Source organism: Ciona robusta, chromosome 8 (genome assembly GCF_009617815.1).
Source record: "Ciona robusta chromosome 8, ASM961781v2".
Classification (NCBI taxonomy): domain Eukaryota; kingdom Metazoa; phylum Chordata; class Ascidiacea; order Phlebobranchia; family Cionidae; genus Ciona; species Ciona robusta.
This window is the reverse complement of record NC_143242.1, coordinates 7,748,879-7,756,837: the sequence shown is the minus strand read 5'-3', so window position 1 is coordinate 7,756,837 and position 7,959 is coordinate 7,748,879.

Sequence of the window (7,959 nt, the reverse complement as noted above, 5' to 3'; positions counted from 1 at the left end):
CCGTATTTTGTCCCTAGCAACCGTATATTTTGTCCCTAGCAACCGTATTCTGTACCTAGAAACCATATTTTGTCCCTAGCAACCATATATTTTGTCCCTAGCAACCGTATATTTTGTCCCTAGCAACCATATTTTGTCCCTAGCAACCGTATATTTTGTCCCTAGCAACCATATTTTGTCCCTAGCAAGCGTATATTTTGTCCCTAGCAACCATATATTTTGTCCCTAGCAACCGTATTTTGTCCCTAGCAACCGTATATTTTGTCCCTAGCAACCATATTTTGTCCCTAGCAACCGTATTTTTTCCCTAGCAACCATATTTGGTTCCTAGCAACCGTATATTTTGTCCCTAGCAACCATATTTGGTCCCTAGCAACCATATATTTTGTCCCTAGCAACCGTATTTTTCCCTAGCAACCGTATTTTGTCCCTAGCAACCGTATATTTTTTCCCTAGCAACCGTATATTTTGTCCCTAGCAACCATATTTTGTCCCTAGCAACCGTATTTTTTTCCTAGCAACCATATTTGGTCCCTAGCAACCGTATATTTTGTCCCTAGCAACCATATTTGGTCCCTAGCAACCGTATATTTTGTCCCTAGCAACCATATTTTGTCCCTAGCAACCATATTTTGTCCCTAGCAACCGTATTTTTCCCTAGCAACCATATTTTGTCCTTAGCAACCATATATTTTGTCCCTAGCAACCGTATTTTTCCCTAGCAACCATATTTGTCCCTAGCAACCGTATATTTTGTCCCTAGCAACCATATTTTGTCCCTAGCAACCGTATATTTTGTCCCTAGCAACCATATTTTGTCCTAGCAACCGTATATTTTGTCCCTAGCAACCATATATTTTGTCCCTAGCAACCGTATTTTGTCCCTAGCAACCGTATATTTTGTCCCTAGCAACCATATATTTTGTCCCTAGCAACCGTATTTTGTCCCTAGCAACCATATATTTTGTCACTAGCAACCATATTTTATCCCTAGCAACCATATATTTTATCCCTAGCAACCATATTTTGTCCCTAGCAACCATATTTTGTCCCTAGCAACTATATATTTTGTCCCTAGCAACAATTTTTGACCCTAGCCACCGTATTTTGTCCCTAGCAACCATATATTTTGTCCCTAGCAACCGTATTTTGTCCCTAGCAACCGTATATTTTATCCCTAGCAACCATATTTTGTCCCTAGCAACCGTATTTTGTCCCTAGCAACCATATATTTTGTCCCTAGCAACCGTATTTTGTCCCTAGCAACCATATTTTGTCCCTAGCAACCGTATATTTTGTCCCTAGCAACCGTATTTATCCCTAGCAACCGTATATTTTTTGTCCTTAGCAACAATATTTGGTCCCTAGCAACCATATATTTTGTCCCTAGCAACCATATTTGGTCCCTAGCAACCGTATATTTTGTCCCTAGCAACCATATATTTTGTCCCTAGCAACCATATTTTGTCCCTAGCAACCGTATATTTTGTCCCTAGCAACCGTATTTTTTCCCTAGCAACAGTATTTTGTCCCTAGCAACAGTATTTTGTCCCTAGCAACCGTATATGTTGTCCCTAGCAACCGTATTTGTCCCTAGCAACCGTATATTTTGTCCCTAGCAACCATATATTTTGTCCTTAGCAACCGTATATTTTGTCCCTAGCAACCATATTTTGTCCCTAGCAACCGTATACGTTGTCCCTAGCAACCATATTTTGTGCCTAGCAACCGTATTTTGTCCCTAGCAACCATATATTTTGTCCCTAGCAACAGTATTTTGTCCCTAGCAACCGTATATTTTGTCCCTAGCAACCGTATTCTGTACCTAGAAACCATCCCTAGCAACCATATTTTGTCTCTAGCAACTGTATTTTGTCTCTAGCAACCGTATTTTGTCCCTAGCAACCGTATATTGTGTCCCTAGCAACCATATTTTGTCCCTAGCAACCGTATTTTGTCCCTAGCAACCGTATATTTTGTCCCTAGCAACCATATTTTGTCCCTAGCAACCGTATTTTGTCCCTAGCAACCATATATTTTGTCCCTAGCAACTATATATTTTGTCCCTAGCAACAATTTTTTACCCCAGCCACCGTATTTTGTCCCTAGCAACCGTATTTTGTCCCTAGCAACCGTATATTTTATCCCTAGCAACCGTATTTTATCCCTAGCAACCGTATTTTGTCCCTAGCAACCGCATATTTTGTCCCTAGTAACCGTATTTTCTCCCTAGCAACCATATATTTTGTCCCTAGCAACCGTATTTTGTCCCTAGCAACCATATATTTTGTCCCTAGCAACTGTATTTTGTCTCTAGCAACCGTATTTTGTCCTTAGCAACCATATTTTATCCCTAACAACCGTATTTTGTCCCTAGCAACCGCATATTTTGTATCTAGCAACAATTTTTGACCATAGCCACCGTATTTTGTCCCTAGCAACCGTATTTTGTCCCTAGCAACCATATATTTTGTCCCTAGCAACCGTATTTTATCCCTAGCAACCATGTTTTGTCCCTAGCAACCGTATTTTGTCCCTAGCAACCGTATTTTGTCCCTAGCAACCATATATTTTGTCCCTAGCAACCGTATTTTGTCCCTAGCAACCATATATTTTGTCCCTAGCAACCGTATTTTGTCCCTAGCAACCATATATTTTGTCCCTAGCAACTATATATTTTGTCCCTAGCAACAATTTTTGACCCTAGCCACCGTATTTTGTCCCTAGCAACAATTTTTGACCCTAGCCACCGTATTTTGTCCCTAGCAACCGTATTTTGTCCCTAGCAACCATATTTTGTCCCTAGCAACCATATTTTGTCCCTAGCAACCGTATATTTTATCCCTAGCAACCATACTTTGTCCCTAGCAACCGTATTTTGTCCCTAGCAACCGTATATTATGTCCCTAGCAACCATATTTTGTCCCTAGCAACCGTATTTTTTCCCTAGCAACCATATACCGTATTTTTTCCCTAGCAACCATATTTGGTTCCTAGTAACCGTATATTTTGTCCCTAGCAACCGTATTTGGTCCCTAGCAACCGTATATTTTGTCCCTAGCAACCGTATATTTTGTCCCTAGCAACCATATTATGTCCCTAGCAACCATATTTTGTCCCTAGCAACCGTATTTTTTCCCTAGCAACCATATACCATATTTTGTCCCTAGCAACCGTATTTTTTCCCTAGCAACCATATTTGGTTCCTAGTAACCGTATATTTTGTCCCTAGCAACCATATTTGGTCCCTAGCAACCGTATATTTTGTCCCTAGCAACCATATTTTGTCCCTAGCAACCGTATTTTTTCCCTAGCAACAGTATTTTGTCCCTAGCAACCGTATATTTTGTCCCTAGCAACCATATTTTATCCCTAGCAACCGTATTTTGTCCCTAGCAACCGTATATTTTATCCCTAGCAACCATATTTTGTCCCTAGCAACCATATATTTTGTCCCTAGCAACCGTATATTTTATCCCTAGCAACCATATTTTGTCTCTAGCAACTGTATTTTGTCTCTAGCAACCGTATTTTGTCCCTAGCAACCGTATATTGTGTCCCTAGCAACCATATATTTTGTCCCTAGCAACCGTATTTTGTCCCTAGCAACCGTATATTTTGTCCCTAGCAACCATATTTTGTCCCTAGCAACCGTATTTTGTCCCTAGCAACCATATATTTTGTCCCTAGCAACTATATATTTTGTCCCTAGCAACAATTTTTTACCCCAGCCACCGTATTTTGTCCCTAGCAACCGTATTTTGTCCCTAGCAACCGTATATTTTATCCCTAGCAACCGTATTTTATCCCTAGCAACCGTATTTTGTCCCTAGCAACCGCATATTTTGTCCCTAGTAACCGTATTTTCTCCCTAGCAACCATATATTTTGTCCCTAGCAACCGTATTTTGTCCCTAGCAACCATATATTTTGTCCCTAGCAACTGTATTTTGTCTCTAGCAACCGTATTTTGTCCTTAGCAACCATATTTTATCCCTAACAACCGTATTTTGTCCCTAGCAACCGCATATTTTGACCCTAGTAACCGTATTTTATCCCTAGCAACCGCATATTTTGTCCCTAGTAACCGTATTTTCTCCCTAGCAACCATATATTTTGTCCCTAGCAACCGTATTTTGTCCCTAGCAACCATATATTTTGTCCCTAGCAACTATATATTTTGTATCTAGCAACAATTTTTGACCATAGCCACCGTATTTTGTCCCTAGCAACCGTATTTTGTCCCTAGCAACCGTATTTTGTCCCTAGCAACCGTATATTGTGTCCCTAGCAACCATATATTTTGTCCCTAGCAACCGTATTTTGTCCCTAGCAACCGTATATTTTGTCCCTAGCAACCATATATTTTGTCCCTAGCAACCGTATTTTGTCCCTAGCAACCATATATTTTGTCCCTAGCAACCGTATTTTGTCCCTAGCAACCATATATTTTGTCCCTAGCAACTATATATTTTGTCCCTAGCAACAATTTTTGACCCTAGCCACCGTATTTTGTCCCTAGCAACAATTTTTGACCCTAGCCACCGTATTTTGTCCCTAGCAACCGTATTTTGTCCCTAGCAACCATATTTTGTCCCTAGCAACCATATTTTGTCCCTAGCAACCGTATATTTTATCCCTAGCAACCATACTTTGTCCCTAGCAACCGTATTTTGTCCCTAGCAACCGTATATTATGTCCCTAGCAACCATATTTTGTCCCTAGCAACCGTATTTTTTCCCTAGCAACCATATACCATATTTTGTCCCTAGCAACCGTATTTTTTCCCTAGCAACCATATTTGGTTCCTAGTAACCGTATATTTTGTCCCTAGCAACCGTATTTGGTCCCTAGCAACCGTATATTTTGTCCCTAGCAACCATATTATGTCCCTAGCAACCATATTTTGTCCCTAGCAACCGTATTTTTTCCCTAGCAACCATATACCATATTTTGTCCCTAGCAACCGTATTTTTTCCCTAGCAACCGTATTTGGTTCCTAGTAACCGTATATTTTGTCCCTAGCAACCATATTTGGTCCCTAGCAACCGTATATTTTGTCCCTAGCAACCATATTTTGTCCCTAGCAACCGTATTTTTTCCCTAGCAACAGTATTTTGTCCCTAGCAACCGTATCTTTTTTCCCTAACAACCGTATATTTTGTCCCTAGCAACCGTATATTTTGTCCCTAGCAACCGTATTTTGTCCCTAGCAACCATATATTTTGTCCCTAGCAACTATATATTTTGTCCCTAGCAACAATTTTTTACCCTAGCCACCATATTTTGTCCCTAGCAACCGTATTTTGTCCCTAGCAACCGTATATTTTGTCCCTAGCAACCATATTTTGTCCCTAGCAACCGTATTTTGTCCCTAGCAACCATATATTTTGTCCCTAGCAACCATATATTTTGTCCCTAGCAACTATATATTTTGTCCCTAGCAACAATTTTTTATCCTAGCCACCGTATTTTGTCCCTAGCAACCGTATATTTTATCCCTAGCAACCGTATTTTATCCCTAGCAACCGTATTTTGTCCCTAGCAACCGCATATTTTGTCCCTAGTAACCGTATTTTCTCCCTAGCAACCATATATTTTGTCCCTAGCAACCGTATTTTGTCCCTAGCAACCATATATTTTGTCCCTAGCAACTGTATTTTGTCTCTAGCAACCGTAATTTGTCCTTAGCAACCATATTTTATCCCTAGCAACCGTATTTTGTCCCTAGCATCCGCATATTTTGTCCCTAGTAACCGTATTTTATCCCAAGCAACCGCATATTTTGTCCCTAGTAACCGTATTTTCTCTCTAGCAACCATATATTTTGTCCCCAGCAACCGTATTTTGTCCCTAGCAACCATATATTTTGTCCCTAGCAACTATATATTTTGTATCTTGCAACAATTTTTGACCATAGCCACCGTATTTTGTCCCTAGCAACCGTATTTTGTCCCTAGCAACCGTATATTTTATCCCTAGCAACCATATTTTGTCCCTAGCAACCGTATATTTTGTCCCTAGCAACCATATTTTGTCCCTAGTAACCGTATTTTGTCTCTAGCAACCATATATTTTTTCCCTAGCAACCGTATTTTGTCCCTAGCAACCGTATTTTGTCCCTAGCAACCGTATTTTGTCCCTAGCAACCGTATATTTTTTCCCTAGCAACCGTATATTTTTTCCCCAGCAACCATATTTTGTCCCTAGCAACCATATTTTGTCCCAAGCAACCGTATTTTTTCCCTAGCAACAGTATTTTGTCCCTAGCAACCGTATATTTTTTCCCTAGCAACCGTATATTTTGTCCCTAGCAACCGTATTTGTCCCTAGCAACCGTTCATTTTGTCCCTAGCAACCATATTTTGTCCCTAGCAACCATATATTTTGTCCCTAGCAACCGTATATTTTGTCCCTAGCAACCGTATTTTTCCCCAGCAACCGTATATTTTGTCCCTACCAACCATATTTTGTCCCTAGCAACCATATTTTGTCCCTAGCAACCGTATATTTTGTCCCTAGCAACCAAATTTTTTGTCCCTAGCAACCATATTTTGTCCCTAGCAACCGTATATTTTGTCCCTAGCAACCGCATATTTTGTCCCTAGCAACCATATTTTGTCCCTAGCAACCATATTTTGTACCTAGCAACCGTATATTTTGTCCCTAGCAACCATATATTTTGTCCCTAGCAACCGTATTTTGTCCCTAGCAACCATATATTTTGTCCCTAGCAACAATTTTTGTCCCTACCAACCGTATTTTGTCCCTACCAACCATATTTTGTCCCTAGCAACCATATTTTGTCCCTAGCAACCATATATTTTGTCCCTAGCAACCAAATTTTTTGTCCCTAGCAACCGTATATTTTGTCCCTAGCAACCGTATATTTTGTCCCTAGCAACCGCATATTTTGTCCCTAGCAACCGCATATTTTGTCCCTAGCAACAATTTTTGTCCCTAGCAACCGTATTTTGTCCCTACCAACCATATTTTGTCCCTAGCAACCATATTTTGTCCCTAGCAACCGTATATTTTGTCCCTAGCAACCAAATTTTTTGTCCCTAGCAACCATATATTTTGTCCCTAGCAACCGTATTTTGTCCCTAGCAACCATATATTTTGTCCCTAGCATCAATTTTTGTCCCTAGCAACCGTATTTTTGTCCCTAGCAACCTTATATTTTGTCCCTAGCAACCATATATTTTGTCCCTAGCAACCGTATATTTTATCCCTAGCAACCATATATTTTGTCCCTAGCAATAATTTTTGTCCCTGTCCCTAGCAAGGGACAAAATATATATGGTTGCTAGGGAACCGTATTTTGTCCCTAGCAACCATATATTTTTTTGTGTATATATGGTTGCTGGGGAACCGTATTTTGTCCCTAGCAACCATATATTTTGTCCCTGGCAACCGTACATTTTGTCCCTGGCAACCGTACATTTTGTCCCTGGCAACCGTACATTTTGTCCCTGGCAACCGTACATTTTGTCCCTGGCAACCGTACATTTTGTCCCTGGCAACCGTACATTTTGTCCCTGGCAACCGTACATTTTGTCCCTGGCAACCGTACATTTTGTCCCTGGCAACCGTACATTTTGTCCCTGGCAACCGTACATTTTGTCCCTGGCAACCGTACATTTTGTCCCTGGCAACCGTACATTTTGTCCCTGGCAACCGTACATTTTGTCCCTGGCAACCGTACATTTTGTCCCTGGCAACCGTACATTTTGTCCCTAGCAACCGTACATTTTGTCCCTAGCAACCGTACATTTTGTCCCTAGCAACCGTACATTTTGTCCCTAGCAACCGTACATTTTGTCCCTAGCAACCGTATATTTTGTCCCTAGCAACCATATATTTAATATTTTGTCCCTAGCAACCTTCGTGCTTTAAACATTAAGCGGCCTGTGGAAGTCGTGACGATCTGGTTTTACTATTCTTTAAATATTCTTTG